The sequence below is a fragment of the Talpa occidentalis genome, unplaced genomic scaffold (genome assembly GCF_014898055.3).
Source record: "Talpa occidentalis isolate TD23 unplaced genomic scaffold, MPIMG_talOcc4v2.1 talOcc4.10, whole genome shotgun sequence".
Taxonomy (NCBI): Eukaryota; Metazoa; Chordata; class Mammalia; order Eulipotyphla; family Talpidae; genus Talpa; species Talpa occidentalis.
Window position 1 is genome coordinate 89917986 of NW_023600993.1, and position 17672 is coordinate 89935657.

A 17672-nucleotide genomic window follows, 5' to 3' on the forward strand; every position below is an offset into this window, starting at 1 on the left:
ATCCAGCCACAAGAAGCGGCTTCCACGTCCTCAAGAGAGTCAAGCCTTTCCTCTCTTCAGGGCAGGGGTTGTTCCTGCTGCAGTCCACTCTTCCTTTGCATTTCAGATTAAAGACTCTCTCAAAGAAGTCCTCCTGGAACCCCACAGGTCAGGTTGCATTGTCCCAGCCCCCCACCACACCCTGGGGCTTTCTCGGCAACATTAGCACACATTACAGTCATTGGTGTTACACAGTCATTGGTCTGCGTCTCTGTCACTGGACTGAGAGCTTTGGGAGGGCAGGGACTTGTTGGTCCCTGCATCCCCATACCCGGTACATTTCCTGGCATAAAATAGACACTCAATAAATCTTTACTGAGTGAATAAACATCTCCTATTCAGCTCTTCTCTCCATCTGGAAGGTCTTTTTCATTCTCATCCAACTGGCAAATTGAGGCCAGCCAGCTCCTCCATCTCTCTGATTAGTCTGTGACTCCTTCCCAGCAGGGTCTGTGTCCCCAGTGCTCGATACAGACATGGACGCAGTGGCACATGGTAAGCCTGCCAACCGAGGCAGAACGTTTTTATTTGCTGCATAACAAGGTCTTCCATCATTGCCTTATGATGGTTCTTGAATCAAGAAGTAGATAAAAATTATCTTCAGTCTTCAGTCCGACTCATCATGACCATGACTGGTTAGAAACACTGCAAAAGAAAACTGACAGGGTTAAGATGGTCCCTGTGAAAATGATTTTATGAAATCAGAAGACTCATTTCTTTTTTTTTTTTAAGATTTATTTATTTGTACAAGAATCGAGGTATAGGCCAGATGTGTGGGTGGGTGAGAGGATCCACCAGAGACAGAGCAGGGAACAGAACAGGCAGACGACAGAAATACACTGCTGAGGGGAGCAGCGGGCGAGACAGGAGAGGTCTGCCATGCCATGTGGGACACTCGCCAGCTGGCAGGGATCAAACCAGGGCTGCAGAGGCTGGGGACAGCTTCCCAGAGCAGCGCTCAACCGCCTGGGCCACCAGGGGAGGCCCAGAAGACTCATTTCTTGAGGGTAATATTGAAAATTACAAAAACTGGGAGAAATCAGATCTGGTTGAAATAAACTAAAACAAACTGCCCATGTAAAATTTGTTCTTTATTAAGTGTTTGTGGGGGACTGCCTTTGGGAAATTTTAGCCCTGTACAACTTCACCAAAGAAAATTAAACTTGCAAGTGTCTCTCTCTGCCCTCTGGCCCAACATGACCAGGAACACACCCAGAGTTGAACAAGCTGGATTTATTACTTGTAGCAAGGAGGGAGAGCACACACTGTGGGGGAACACGGGTGGGTCTCAGTAAAAGTTAAATGTTAAAAATAACCTACTAGAGGTTTTGAATTTAGTCTGGGGAGTATGGAGTGGATGTATGGAAGTGGGGGTTGCCCTGAATTGGCAAGTTGGAAAAGAGGAGCATTCTGTGATTCGGCTGCTCAATACATCTAATCTCTAGAGAAGGCAGACTATAATCAGATAGAACTCTTAATTGGTAGAGAGGTGGCAGTGACTCATTTTAGCCAAGAGAGGGGGATGTTGGTATTGTGGGTAGCCCCATGGCCATGTTTTAGACAACATTATGAAGCAGGCTTGCTGTCTTATTTTATCATCTAAATAACCTTGTCTGTGGTTGGCATCGTCCTATTGTTAATGTCCAATAGAAGAAGAATATCCCGGTCCAGCTGTGTGAGCCAGACCAGCTTCTGAATATCAGGGATTATCCCCCTCCCCAGGAAAATTAAGAAACCTCACAATGATGGATACTAAAGTAAAACTCAATATGCAAATTATTAAATAAGCAAAATGTTTATTATGAAATTTGCATGTAAAAGAATCATTCAGTGAAGATAATTTCCATAAAACAGAAGTGGAATTGGAAACCATTTCACAACATTGTATTGAAAAACCACCAAAGAATTAAATTGGCATAATGGTACTGGCTCTGGAAAATTCTTTCACAGCAGTTCATCACTGTTGATATAATCCTAATTAAAATTATCGGATTCCAGTTTTGGTGGGGATGTAAATTTGCTACTGTCTTTGGAAGAGCAATTTGGTTATATCCATGAAAATTAAAATTGCATTTGGCTTTTGAGGCAGCAATTTTACTTTTGGAGATTTATTCTACAGAGAAAATTGCACGTGTTTATAGAGGTATATACAAGGATATTAGTAAGTATTGCTTAGAGTAATAAAAGATGGGATAAAATGCTAAGGTCCTCCGGTCGTAAACTGGTTATTGCGGCACAATCATGCTCCCGAAAACTAGGGAGCCTCAAAAAGCTCAGCGGGCCCTGCAGTCCCTGCAGCGCCAGGACTCAGCCCACCCTGGTGGACCGTCATCCGGTGATGTGTGGTCAAAAGGTGAAGCCTCCAGGGCCCCCAGGAAGCATGCCCAGCTAATGCAGGGAGCAGCCCCCCACCCCATTGCTCCCAGTCCTTCTGGGGCTCGGGTGTAGCTTTGCACCGTCAGGGAGGCAGAGAGCCAACACCTCGCAGTCTACGAACCGACCCTCCTCCGCGGCCCGCATCACCATGGCAACCAGGGCCATCCCTGCACTGATGGCGGGAAAATGAGGACCATGGCTGAGCTGCTTGGGTCCTGACCGCCCCTGGAATTCAGAGAGCTCAAGGGGGGCCTCTGCGTCCCTAACGCCCCGCTCCTCTTGCTCATCGGCCGCTGCAGCCCCGCAGCTAGGGCGGCGGGGAGCTTCCCCCGGCTCCTAGCAAGAGCCTCGGCCGAGGCAGAGAAAGGACCCGAGCTGCCTCGTTTCCCCCGCGCGTCCTGCCGACCCCGCGCGCGCCAGCTGCTGCCCGCCCGCATCACCATGGCAACCTGGGGCGCTGCGTTGGCTTTAAGACCCCGGCGCGCAGCGGCTGCCCGGGGACCCCGCGCCGCCTGGAGCTTCCCCGAGGGCCCGCGTCACCGTGGCAACCCGGGGTGGGGTGCCGCGGGCCTCGATCTCTGTCTTGGGGAGACCGCTGGGCTGCGGCCTGGCGTCCCTGGGGTAGAAACGAAGCCGGGTGGAAGGTCGGGGGTGTGGGGAGAGACCGGCGGAGAGAAGACAGAGGGCGGTCGACCTGCGCTCTCTTTGGTGCTGGGGTCGGGGGCATCTGCGGCAGCTGGGGTGTCGTGGTCCCCTCTAGAGCTGCGAGGAGGTGGGGGCACCCTCAGATCCCGGCCGGGCTCTACCCCAGGGCGGCCGGCAGCAGGGGGCAGTAGCGACACGCAGTGCGCCAGCCTGTGGGGCTGAAAGTCCCCGGGCTGGGGCGCCAAGAACTGGAAAGGCCAAGGGCCTTCCTCGCGCGCAGATCTGGCCCTGGCCCTGGCTGAGGATTCCGCCCCGGAGCATCATGCCCTGGAGTGCCCGGTCCCCTTGCGCCCAGCTTGTCCCGCGCGTAGCCACCCAGCTCGTGGTTACAAGCACAGGCTCTGAACTCACACTGCGTGGACGGGTTACCCTCCTGGAGCCCCACTGGCTTCATGTGAAAGTGGTGATGATAGTAATTAGTATTGCTTTAGTGATAAACGAGATAATGTACTGTTCCTGGACTGGGTTTCTGGCACACGGCAAGTACTCAGTAAGTGCTGGCTGGATTAGGTGACCTTGGGCAAGTTGCTTAACCTCTCTGTGCTTAACCTTAGCTCGCTGAAATGCGGGCATGGTCATAGGACATCAGACACACATGTGAGGATTGTAAGAGCTGACAATGGTAAAGTAACTAGAATGGTGTGAGGTGCAGAGTGAGTGCTTTATGAGCTATCTGAACTTTTATGATTCTATTGTCACTATTTTCTGTTTGCCTGAGGTTGCTTGTGAATTGGTGAGGATTTTGTCTGGTTACCACAAGAACATTTGTAGGTCTATTTGCCCACATCTGTCCTTTTCCCTCGCCAAGGTTTTCAGCCCTTCACCAGGTAGAAGAGGTAGTGCACGCCCTTAACAGGCCGCAGGGCTGAAAGCCAGGCCAAGTTTGCTGTTTGTTATGCTGTGTGACTTTGGGCAGATCCTTTCCAGGTTTGGTCTCTACCTTTAAGGCCCTTTCAACAATGAGTGCCTGGTATTATTTATGTATGTCTTGCCTTTCCTAGTAACATATTCAGTAAAAAAAAATATTTAGCACCTTTGGTGCCAGCTAATAGTAAAATAGAAAGTGGTGGGTGCTCAGGGGAAATTACAGATAAGCTGCTGGGAGGATTCTGGGAAGAGAATGAATGTCTTAATTTATACTTTATATTTTTAATAGGTAAAAATGCCAAGAAGTTTAACACTCAATAAAAAATCCACTTCAAAAAGTCTGGGAAGACAGATTCCAGCCTACTGGGCATCTGTGCAGCTAAACGCATTCCTGCCTGCAGGTCTTCTTGCAGGGTGAGTGTCGAGTCCCATAGTGGGTGCCAGGGCTGACTTCCTCCATCTGCTGGAGCAGGGGCATCTGCTAACAGGAGTTTTCTCCTTTTGTTTTCAGAAACCCTCCCTAACTCACCAGGCAGTGAGGTCTCTACCTCTCCTCCTTCAGTGCTAATGCACTAGGTGCAGGGGTAAGCTACATTTTATGAAAATTGTAAGAGTTGGCTCTGAAAATCAGAGGGGATTTGAGCTCCCCGAATGCCCTTGGATAAATCTTTGCTCTTCAATTTCCTCACTTTGAGACCAGCACAGTAACACCCCGCTGTTGCAATGCTTATATGAGCTATTGCAGCACCTGGTGCAAAGCAAGGCCTCCACATGTTGACTGCTCTTTTTGTCACCATTTGTCATCTTTTTCTTGTTGTCATCATCATTGTTATTATAGTGTTAGCTTATGCAAGGCAGGATAATCTTTTGTAGACTTTTTTCTCTCTTGCCTGGCACTCAGTAGGGGCCCAGGTGGTTGCACATAGCCTCCCAGGGAACTCTGGCGACAGCCGACTCCATGTTGCCCTAATAGCAGCTAACTATTATTGAGCACTTGTTCCTGAAAGCGTATTACATCTTATTACCATGTTTAATACTTAAGTTGGCTGACCTTGTCTAGCCATCTGATCTGATGCCTGAGTGCTGGTGTCATCGATTCACAGTCCAGAAGCCAGCAGTGACGTCTTGAGATGTCTCTATCATTTCCATAATGAGGCCAATGGCAGCATCATTTGTAGCTCAGCTTTTGCTGCACTAGGAGTTTGGTGTCACACTGACGTCAGGCCCTGTGTCCTCATCTCTCCAAAGATGAGCTGGCTTTCTTGATGCAATTTCCTCATCTCCTATGAATGGGGAGCTTCACTTGCACCCCTGAGACAGCAGGGCTATGCAAGGGTTTATTGCTACCCACAGTTTGCCAGGCCCATTTATCACGGTGGTAAGTCACATGGCGTTGGGTTCCTCCTTCCATGTTGGGGGCCATTTTCAGACCAGTACATCACCTCTAGGGGACAGACAGGCCAGGGAGGACTTTTTGCCACTGATATCCACCGTATTTGACTTTTGAGTTAGAGGTTGTTTTAAGAATCATCTAATCCAGTGCCTTTTGTACTCTTTTCTCAGGATTTAGAGCACCATGCCCCTACCAGGAGCTGCTTTTGGGAAGAAGAACTACCTATTCAGGCAGAGCTTGTATAAGCGTCCTGCCTCTGGTTCAGGCAGTGAGCTCTGTGACGTCACTGGAACACTGAGGGAAAGTTCCTTCTATTCTTCAACGGAAACTTTGACAGCAAGTCAGCTCGGTGACCGCACAACCTTTCAGCATCATATTTTGGCCTTTATTTGTTCATTTAGCACATTCCAAGACACTACAGCAGGGTGCTGGAGGTAAATAACAAACAAAGGAAACTCCTGCCATGAAGTAGCTTATGCTTGAAGGAGACAGACAACAAAGCAGATGCCGTGTGGTGCCCCCTCGGGGTGGGGGGTATGAGCATGTGAGCAGACCCCTGAAGGAAGTAAAGGCCCATACATGGTGGAAGAGTGTTCCAGCAGAGGGAAGGGCTGTGCAAAGCCTGTGCGGCAGGAGGCAGAGCAGCTGGAGAGGTTGGAATGATGAGCCAGCAGAACAGGCTAGCCAGGGGGACACTAGGACCCGAGACATGGAAAGGCCTTTAAGTTTCCATCTGGGAAGGTGGGTACACATTGGAGAAGGAGAGCAACAGAGAGACGCGGCCTAATTGATAGGACCGTTCTGGTGACTAGGTGGAAAATAGATTTCAGGAGCAAGAGGAAGCCAGACACAGGCTTTTAAGAGTCCAGGTGTGAGGGGACAGCAGCTTGGCCTGAGCTGGCTTGGGCATGATTTTTAATGGAAGGGCTTAGAAGTTCTGTTGTTGAGTTTCGTGCTGGGTGGGAGAAAAAGAAGATGGCAGGAAAAACGAAGACATTCACCACACTTGGCAAGCTCAGCTGCTTTTCAGGACGGGAGAGGAATTGTTGGAAGGTGTGAGACCGGAAGGACGCTTTAGCTGAGGTTGTCCCACAATAATGATTTTCCTGAAGTGGACCAGCTGGATCTGGAAGCTGGACCCACTGATCCCTGGTGCTGAGGTCACCGACGACTGTTTGTGTTTAGATGGTTCCGTGCTGTGTGAAGAACTCATGTCACGCAGACCAGCCTTTCCTCTCCTTCCGGTAGCATGCTTGAAGGAGAATGAGGTAACTGGAGGATATGAACAAGAGCATCGGCGTGGCCAGGGCATGACGCTCACGCCCTGGACAGGGAGGCCAGGGGCGCCGAGGCTGCTCACCTGGGCAGGACTCGCCCGCAGACTTGAGTGTTTGCTCTGAGGCCCGAGGCCCAGGGAGAGAGCCTGCTTCCTGTTCCTGTGTTCTGATTATATATACTTTGTGGTTTTCGTATAATGAGAATATTATTAGCTCTCAATGGGTTTGACTTCTTCCCCTTGGGAAGGGAGCTGTGTGACCTGGAGATGACATTCCCTGTCACCAGCTTTGCCGGGATCTAACTGATGTGTGTTTCCCAGGCTGGAAATTGAAACAACCCAGCGGGTCTAGAGTTTCAAACTGGGTCTTTGGGATCTGGACCTACAAGGAGATGAGACTGTTCCCACAAGGGCATGAAATGAGGCAAGGAACTCAAGGGATCTGGGAAGGGAGAGACTGAGACAGAGAGCTAGACGTGGCCTGGGGTGTTTTGCTTTTTCCGTCAGGGCTCCCGGGGTACCCTCCTTGTTGGTATTGCGGAGTCCCCTGTGTTGTTGGAGGGGTTCTTGGTAGACCTGGGGGGAAGCGTGAACATGCTGGCTGCCTTCTGCTGCGAGCTTGGGGGATCAGAAACGCTAGGTCTGGGTGGCCTTGTGTTGGGGGAAGGCCATGAAGCAAGAAGTCTCCAGTTACTTTTTATAAGAGCAGCCAGGCGCCCGCCGTCCCTCCTCCCGCGCCTGGTGCAGTAACTGCTCGTTGAGTAATTCTCAGGACAATTTGATGTTGGACCTGGCTCTTCACCTGCCTCCCAAGCACTCTGAAATTGTACCTTTGTAGCATGATGTGGGGAGCCAGCCCCACGTCTTTTCAAAACACATGGCTGACAGTCAAGTCATGCTCAATCAAAAGATTGGAGATGATGGCTAGTCAGACCCCACTTAGCAAGTACCCAGAAATCAGGAAACAAAGAAAAAGGAATCAAAGCGCTTCCTCATTGTTCCTTCACAAAAGTTCTGAGCTGCTCTCTAAACTGAATTTCCCTTTGCTGTCTAGCATGAATATTTCATAAGAGCCAGGAGGTTTGACGTACTCTGAGGTCTTATGGAAACAAATATGAGTATATCAGATATTGTCTTCACAATTTCCTGCCATCATTTTTGGGCATTCTTTCATCTCAAATAAAAGCTCTGGTTGTCCATTTTCTACAGAGAGCTTCCTTCCTTTAAAATATTGACTTGCAAGGGTAGGCTTTTGGTTTTGATTTTGTTCAAGAAATAACTGACAGTCTCGGCATCCTCTACCCAGCCTGGCCCTTCTCATCCATCCGTGGGGTCCAGATCATGTTGGGGTCCAGATCAGTGTTGATTGCTCCTGTGAAGGCTTCCCAGTGACAGCTCCTGCCTGGTTCTCGTGGCCCCTCTGCAGTCCTTACTGTAGTATCCAGCCTGCTTTGCTACCTCCCAGCAAGGATATTTGACTTTTGCTCTGTCTCATTTCATCCCATTTCAGAATAGAATCCAAAATCTTTTCATGCTCCACGAAGCCTTACATGAGCCTGCTACCCTGCAATCCTCTCCCTCCTGCCCTCCCCCTGCCTCATCCATACTGCCCTTCCTGATCCTTGAGATCACACACGCACACACACACACACACACACACTCTCATGGTTGAGTTCCCAAGGCCTAGAACCGAGCCTGGTACAAGAGGTTCTTAATGAATACCTATTAATCACTAAATGGATTTAAATAGTTTACTCTCTTGCCATCAAAAAATGTGTTTATTTTAGAACTTTCAGAAGTATTAAAAAGTAGGAAAACCCTACCTAATTCCCTACTGGAGAGGCAAAACATAATTTACATGTTATTAAAAAAAGATTTCTTTCTAGTCCTTTGTCTATGTAGGTCCCATCCATTGGTTGACTTATTTTACATGGTTGCATCCACAATATATTCTGTGTAGCATTTGATCTCTTTATGTGTGCATTGCTTTTTCTAACGGCTATATTTATTTGTTTATTTATACTACTTCTTTCTTCATCAAAGGACCTGAGGCCTCTGAGCTGTGCAAGTACCGTACTTCTCTCCCTTGCCCACAGCCTGCAGGTCTGTGCCTCGCTCCTACTAAGGGCTGATGGAGTTTGGAGAGAGTCTGGGGAGGCATGCTTCCCAGCAGAGGGTGGATGCGTGATGGTATCTGCTCTCGGAAGCAGCCAGCACCTCCCAGCTGTGCCCGTGAAGCTGACTTCTGTCTCCAGTTGTTGTTCGTGCCCATCTGTGTTTTGTCTCCTTCCTGCGGGGCAACATGTCTGAGGCCTGGGCACAGGGAGTGGCCTCCCTTTAAAACAGATTAGACTCATTCCATCCTGCAGATGTATATTTCCAAGGTGCTGTTTGCACGCAAAGAATGCTAAATCACAGCCCAACAACTGGGACCCATCTGTGGCTCAGTCCCTCCCCAGCCCTAGAGGCATGAGCTCCTGCCATGGCCCTTGCTGCCATGGCCCTCCTCCTACCAGGTTCTGGGACCTTCTGGCCAGGATGTTGCAGAATGGTGGCATGCGTAGGTCTCAGAATCCACAGCATTAAAACGCTGCTTGTCGTTACTGACAGAGTGAAGATACCACACTCCCACCTGCCATGGGGTCATTATACAAGTTGTTTCCTACACCAGACAGCCAGACACCTCACCTGCCCAACCTCCTCCTCGGTCAGACTCCAGCTCTGGTGCTACTTCCTCGGGGAAGCCCTTCCCACACCCTGGGCCAAGCGCGTGACCTATTAAATGGTCTCATGGCGAAACACTGTACATGTATGCATATATACACCCTTCTTGCACATCACAGTTTATAGGCATGAATTCTTGTATCTCTTCCCCTCCCCCCACTGTTAGGCTGCAAGCCCAATGAGGGCAGGGACCATGGCTATCTTTGTTCATGGTGTCTCCAGTGCTCAGTACCATCCCCAGAACGTGATACCACTCAATACATATTTTTCCAATGAATGAACAATGCACCTTTGGGTTGGGGCTGAAAGAATGAGCTTTGGGGCTGGCTCTCTAGAGACAGACCAAGCCACATGTCTGAGTGTGGATGGTAACACAGCCCCCCTGCATCACCACTTCCATGACTATAAAATGGAACCAATTATACCTGTTGTCTCAGAGGGTGGCTATGAAGATCATAAAGGGACTTCAACCAAAACTAGTCTCGTGGTAAATTCTCAATTTATATTAGCTATTATCATGGCTACTGTTTTCTGATCTTTTGACCAATAGAATTACTACTGTAATAAATATTCTTTTACATGCACCTTGATGCACTTTGTATGACCATTTCATGGGTGAAATTCCCAGGAGTTGAATTAGTTTCAGAAGATTAATTTATTTGGAATTAGTTTTTGCATGTAGAGCAAGGGGGAGACCTAATTTGGCACTTTTCGAAAGGGAGAGTTATGGGAGACCAACACCCTGTTAGTTTCTGGGTCAGCAGAAATTAGACATTCAGACGTGGACTCAGTGAGGGCAAGCATGTACTTAACTCAGGTAAAGGATACCTTGATGGAAAGTTGTCACATTTCCCTGGGGCCATCTTCTTCCTCTGAGGCTCACCTACTTTTGCAGAGAATAGGATTAGGGGCGTCTTCTATATTTCTCTGCTTGAGCTTTCATTCCCAATACGGTGGGAACTCATGTCATTAATACGGTAGCTCCCAAGCCTGCCTATAGGATAATTTAACTCCTCTGTAACTGCCCATCTAGACTTCTTAATGTGTGGGTACTTTTTATCTGATGAGTTGGGTCTTAGAACTAGGACTTTTCAATTTAATATAAGGGTTTTGCAGGCAATGGAGAAGCTTTCCAGATTGTCTCCTCCTCAGCAGCATTTAGGCCATGACCTCTTACACAAACCAGGGGTCCTAACACCATTAATAAACTTTCTATATATGTGACAGTCTATTTCTAGACTCTCTCCTCTTCAACTACTTCTATAGAAGTTCTTTCCACCCCCACTGTTCTTGTTTTTCAAAAACATCTTGACTCTAGTCTCATCCAAGAAAACTTGAGAATCAAGTTGTCCAAATTGCGCCCCTCACCTCTGCAAAAGTACCTAACAATATGTATGTGCCCATGTGATCACACACACACTCAAGCACATTTTCACACATATGAACTTCCACTGGAATGTTAATTAGAATTACATTGGCTCTGTGGAATGATTTGGAGGAAATTGATTTTGTTTTAATATCTGGTCTTCCCATCCTGGAACATGGATTATTGTTCCTTTAATTCAGTTATTTTATGTTCTTTAGTAACTTTTTATAGTTTTATAGTTATAGTTATAATTTTATATCAGTAGTTCCTCTATAGGTCTCATATATTTTGTAACCCTGTTGTCACAGCCAAAAGGGCTTTGTTTATCCTATTTTTTTCGTACTGGATATAGGAACCACTATTACTTTTGGTAAGAGGTGAACCAAGAAATTTGGAGACAGATGGCTAAGCTGATTTTAGTTGCCATGGTACAGAGTGCTAAACCAGATACGTAAATAACTCCCAGGCAGGGATTAGAATATTCAAGGACCAGCTCACAGGGTGTGGAGTCCACAGTTGGCCAATAATATCTTGACTTGGTTTGGGTGCCATATAGTATTAAATATAGGTTTAGCTTTTACCTCATAAATATTATCGCTGAACAACAACCCAGATTGATGTACAGAATAGTTGGAAGCAGCCAAGAGAAGGTGACATTGATGTATCTTTTAAGACGATCCACTTTTATCTGTTCTAGAGGGTTTGGTTTTTCTTAGAGTGCCTTCATACAGTATATATTAACAGTTTTGCACTGAAGATAAGATTCACTTAGGGCTTTGCAGTTACTTTCAACTGTCTTTCGACTGTTGGTCTTTAGTCTTTATTATCAAAATAAGATTCTTTGATTTCTTTCTTATTTATCTGTCTATTTACAATATAACCATCCTATTGAGCAATATCAACATGCTATCTAATTCACCTAGTTAAAGTGTACAGTTCTATTTTTATTAATAATACATTCCTAGAGTTGAGCAACTATAACCGCAATCAATTTTTCAAACATTTTCATCATACTGAAAAGAAATCCTTCAGCTATTAGCAGTCACTCCCTATTCCCTCTGACCCTCCTAAGCCTTAGGCAACTATTAATCTTCTTTCTTTCTCAGATTTGCTTATTCTGCACATGTGAAATGAAATCATACAATGTGTGGTCTTTGGTGACTAGTTTCTTTCGCTTAGCACTGTGTTTGAAAGGTTCATGCCTGTGTTAGCATCTATCCATCGCATTTGTTGTATTGCCAAATAAGATCCCATCGTGTGGCTATGCCACATTTTATTTCTCCACCTTTGAATTGATAGACATCCGGGTTCGTTCTACTGTTGGCTATCATGAATATTCATGGGGCTTTTTGTGAATATTTGTTATCATCTTTCTTGGGTATAAATCTAAGAGGGGGATTACTTGACCACAGGGATGGTAACTCTATATTTAACCTTTTGAGGAACTGCCAAGCTGTTTTCCAAAGCAACCACACCATTTTGCATTCCTACCAGCATTGTATGAGTTTCTGATTTCTGCCCCTTGTCCACACTTGCTATCCATCTTTTTGATTATTGTTATCTATACTGTTGGGTGTGAAGTGGTATCTCATTATGGTTTTGATTTGCATTTCCCTGCTGTAGGAACCTGTACTGCATCTTGAATCTGATATATTTAAATGTCCTCTTCTGCCTCTCCCTGGAGCTACTCTGGCTGGATTTGTGATGGGGTTTTGTACTTATCTTTTTCCTCCTGCAGATCCCCAGAAACCCACACAACTAGACAATGTGCTATACAGTCATTGTTATTCTGGCAGAAGAAGTGAGACCTCAAGAGGAAGGAAGTATCTAGAATGCATGTAGCTCTTGTCCAGAAAAAAAAAAATGTGGTTATTAAGATGTCTCAATCAACCGGGTATCCCTGTTTCAGGTACTGAAAACTCAGAACTAAATTAGAAAATGAACTTTTTTCCTAGAAACCCTCATTATATAACTCCTAATTTCTTATATGCAAAAAAGTTTTATGTGTCCTATCTGACCCAAAAATGCTGCCAGTAGTCTGGAAAGTTCTCTGTGTACCTGTGCTGATTGACTAAGACGAATTTATAAGGAGTAGGTGGGTGAGGAGGAAGCACTACGAGTGTACTTGGGATAAGGACAGCTACACCATGGCTGAAAGGTCTCAGATGCCCTAGAGAATAATCTACAAGGAGCAAGGAAAAGAGAAAATGAGTCAGCAAAAACTGAGAAATGGGAGAGGAAGTCAGTGTGGGGGCCTCTAAACCCTGAGACTAAGGAGAGGGGGAGGCTCAGAAAGCTTTCCCTGTGGCAAATAATTAGAACCACCTTTCAATCCAAGCTTGCTGTGTGCAGGAGACACAAGGCCTAGCGTGTCATTGCATTTGCCCTTTTACAGGAGAACAGGAGGACTGGAGAGATGACATAATCTGCCCAAAATTCAAGGTGACTCTAGAACCACGCCGTTCTCCAGCTAACCACTCAGAACTCTGGTTGTCTCTGGAAGCAATGGACTTAGAGGGACTTCAGGTTAGTTTGGGCAGAAATAGAATTTGGGTAGAACCAAGGAGAAAATTTTTCTTAGTAAGTTGCCAAGAGACTCAGTAAACCATATCAAAGAACTAAGACTAAGGATTCTCTAAAATAAAGAAAATAAAATACCAGATCTTACACCTAGACAGTCTCTGCAATTGTACAGAGCGGGCAGGAAATGGCACCTAAGCAGGACCCTCACCTTGTCCTTTGCAACCCAATAAGTCCCCCTATCTGTCCTTGGCCAGGGTTGTTACTGTCTAGGCTGGTGATGTTAGAATTTCCTGGGAGGAGTGAGGGGTATTCAGGAAAGATCAAACAGAAAACACCCTATGTGGCCAACAATAAAGCCACAGGGTGGAAATCAGCCCCTCAGAGGATGGGGAATTGATCGTACAGCAATTGCCACGGCTCATTCTCTGATCCCAGCTCATGATATGACTGTATAATGTACGGCAACACCAAAAAGATGACTTGTAACACAAAAAAGACCATCAGCCCCTCCCTACACCCCCATTTCTCAACAAAGCGTGACTTGGCAGTTTTCAGAGCAGAGGCAGTTTGTGAGGAAACTTTGCCCATCCTAACAGCTCCTCCCTGCGACACACCTCTATGACTGAGACTCCTGGAGCCAGGGCCTGGCCGAAAGAAAGAGCAGATTCCCGAACTGGTCAGCTTGGGGATAACGAAGATGAAAAGTCCGTGGTGCATCACTTGTCACTGGGGCTACTTTGGATTCAGGCCAGGGGTGTAAGAGTCTCCCGGCCCCTCCTTTTTCAGGCTTTGTGACCATCAGCCTTTGTCTCCTCTGCTGGGATTTGTCTCAGGAGAATCCCAAGCCATTCCAACAGGCAACAATCACGGAGTCACGGACCGTCAGAGCGACTTGGCACTTCGAAGTGGTGCTGTCATCGGCAAGTGTGTGGTGAAAGCTTCCGTGAGTGAGCAGCTCGGCTGTAGGCACGCGATGGCTCCACTAAGACACAGTCATGCAACAGGTGTAGCTGTCAGGAACACACCTCACATGCTCCACACCTTTCTTTCTGAGAAAAACTAAGCTTCCAAAACCACTCAATGTTCTATCTTCATTTGGGTGGAGAGGGGACATCGAGACTATGCAGATTTTGATTTTGAGCCCCTCTCCCACCGTCCTGCACTGAAGGAAGATGTGTGCTAGAAGGAATTTGCTGGAAGGGTTCATGGATCTCAGCATATAGTTGTACTCGTAGCTGAGCTTTATCCCAGGGTAGGCATACAAAGCAGAAACCTCGGAGGGAAAAGGTGCATGGGCCGAAGTCCAGAGGAAGCCAGAAGCCAGCTGCCAGGAGTCCTCTCCCTGAAACCACACAAAAGGCGCTTAATTCCTCTAGCAATGCATTGTAACAACACGTGTCAAGTGTTGTTTACTGGGGAAACTCGCTAGAGACTCAGTGCCCTAGGGTTTCAGTGGAGGCTGGTCACATAAGGCATCCTCTGCCGAGCATGTACCAAAATTGCAGACTTCTAGAAGGAGCACGGGTGTTCATCACAAACCATATCATTTGCACACAACCAGGCAGCGTGAACCACCCTCATCATTTAAGCAAAGTTTCATTATCATCACTGAGAGCTGTTTGTCAGCCAATCCCCAAGAGTCAGTCAAGGCCAACTTGGCAAAGCAGGCCTTGCCAAGGGCGAGCAGGCTCAGGCCTGCTGTGTAAACTCTGTCCTGTGCAGAAAGGTAATCATGTCCCATTCCTTATTCTACTAGAACTTAATATCGCCCTAATAAGGTAAACGTGATTGTTTATCATCATAAATTCTAGGCTCATATTTCTAATTGTTTGTCTCTGCCTGTGTGTCCTAAGTATCTCAAAGCCAGAATGTCCAAAACTGAACTCCTTGCTCCCCTACATTCTGTCTCCCCAACTCTCCTATCCCCCAAATTATTCTTAACCCCTGCCTCTGCTACACCATCCACAACTAATCAGTTGGCAAGTCCACTAGTTTCTGCTGCTCAAACCTCAAATATCTTCCCTCTCCCACTGCAGCTTTTTTCCAACATGTGTCGTCCGGCTCTGGAGCCGTGGCCTCTAGCCAGCTCTTTCTCCAGACCCACTCTCTCTTTCTATCATCCAGAATGCCACCAAGTTTGTTTTCAGTTTTTCTTTTTCTTAAAAACTATTATTTTCTTTACTTTTTGCCTTGACTCACTAAACTTTTTTTTTTTAAGTAGTGCAGGCACACAGAAAAAATTCAAATAATACCTACTAAAGGATATGAAATGAATTATGAGCTCTCTCAGTATCCCCAGTGTTCTTTCCCAGAGGTATTTGCTATTGACAGTTTGATGTACGCCCTTCCAGAACTTTCCTTTGCCTGTACCACCTGTGTGTACAGAGATATCCTCAAAACACCTGTGCTTTCCACATCTCCCCCACACAGGAATACACAGTATTACACATGGGTCTACGCTTCCCTCTTTTCATCTAATATGCTACCTTAGAGAGATTCCCATACCTGTGCTTGCTCATCGACCTCACATTTTTTTTTTAAGTTCCACAGTAGTCTATTCCACACGTGTCATTTATTTCACCAGTTCTCTCTTAATGAATATTTAAGTTATTTCTAAGATCTTGATATTCTAAAGAGTTGTCTTTGAAGACACAGATCTGACCAAGCCCTTCCTTGGCTCAGGCTTAACTGACTTTCATTGTTTATAGCGATGCCTCCTGTGGGGAGCGGGAATGCAAACAGATGTGCCTGGAGTTCCATGTAGAAAAATGATCATTGAACTGATAAGGGATGGAAATGTTTTATATTAAAACAACACAATTCTATTATCATATAAAATACAGAATTCTCATGAATTTTTCAGATGGTGGGGAAAGACTTCAAAAGAAATTCACAGAAGTATCTCAACCTTCATATATATACCCCAGACCCTCCTAAAGTTCACATCTTCCCTTTTTGCTAAAGGACCCGTGTAGAAGGGACCCAAGTCTGCAGGATCCAGTGAGAACTGAACTCTGGCATTAGTTCACTCTGGATATAGACAATCTGTCCAAACTGACCTGCCGTTACCCCCACCCACTGTGTTTCATACACACAACTACTTGCTGTTCTTTATTCCTTTTGCCTGGATGGTTTCTGTCCTCATCTGGTTTACAACTTATCCTTAGAGAAGCAGTACAGCCTAGTGCTGAGAACATGAACTCTAGAGTCTGCTGCACTATGTGGGTCAGCTCCCTGGCCGGGGATCAAACTCATGCTGCAGCAGCTGCCAATAGTTTCATAGTGCTGAGACTTAACCCCTTGCACCACCAGGGAGGCCCCCCCTTGGGTTTAAAGGTCACAGAGCTAGAACAGTACCACATTTCTAGCTGTGTGATCTTGGGCAAGTTATTTAACCTCTCTGAGCTTCACTGACCTCATTTGTAAAATACAGTACTAAAGTTACCAGGTAAGTAAGCATGTCTTGAGATTTCACTGCATTAATACTGTTTTAAGCTCTTTACTTGCCACTGGCAAGTACTATGTGAAGATATTATTAATATTATTTTTATTACTCAAGGTCTAGTTTTTAGGTTTTTCCCAAGGCTCTGCCTCCAAGAATTTAGCACACTGTTCTGTTCTTTTCTCTTTAGGCTGTGCTTTCTTGGAGCGAGAAGACCCTACCTTATTTATCCTATGTCCTTTTTGTTTAACATTGAGGAGATAATCCATTGATGTTGAGTAGATGTTCTTTGAATGAGATAATAAATATAATATTTTTTTAAGATTTATTTATTTTATACAAGAGCTGGGGTACAGACCAGTGATAATAAATATAATAAAGGTCTGAATTCTTCCATCCATCCTCATTTCCATTCTCTGTCCATTTGGTTATGCAGCAACCAATGAAATTTTTGCCCTAGAGGACGTTTGTAAGTAAAAACTGCATTATAGAAACCATTTCCATGAAATCAATGCTTCTCCAACTATGCTCATGCTCATAAATATTCTCCAAAAACAGGTTCCATGGATAAATAAGTTTAATAAATTCCAGGGTAGACAGAATTAACCAAATATCTTTATTAGAGGATTACTCGGAGCTTTTAGTGGGTTACTTCAGATGCAGGGCAGAGGCAGGTAGAATGCAGGGTAAAGTTAGCAAATTCCTTAATATTTTTTGACCAGAGGACCTTTTTCTCAGTATGCTATCAACATCTAGTGAGACTAGTTCTATGGAATATAGTTGATGAAAACTGCGCTAACTTAGCCTCATTCTCTCCTGAGGCTGAATAGCCTGGGGCTTGGGAGTACAAGGTTCATGGAGTCATTTAGTTGCCTGTGGAGCCTCAGTACTTCTCTCCCAAAACCCTGATCAAAGAGTAGCCATGGCCATTCATTTATCCTTTCAGTAAGGTGCACTGGGT

At 45.9% G+C, this 17672-nt stretch overlaps 1 long non-coding RNA gene across 6 annotated transcripts; it reads left to right on the forward strand.

Moving 5' to 3' along the window:
- The first annotated feature begins 2930 nt into the window (after positions 1–2930).
- LOC119234865 (uncharacterized) lies at positions 2931–16951 on the forward strand. Of its 6 annotated transcripts, none has more exons than XR_008552596.1 (8): positions 3028–3187; positions 4277–4401; positions 4499–4571; positions 5551–5814; positions 12485–12655; positions 13142–13272; positions 14056–14273; positions 16902–16951. It is a non-coding gene; the product is annotated as an uncharacterized LOC119234865 (long non-coding RNA). The 6 variants fall into 6 exon arrangements; XR_005122691.2 differs by having other exon boundaries at positions 14056–14212; XR_005122689.2 differs by lacking the exons at positions 3028–3187; positions 16902–16951 and adding an exon at positions 2931–2969 and having other exon boundaries at positions 14056–15074.
- Positions 16952–17672: the final 721 nt, after the last annotated feature.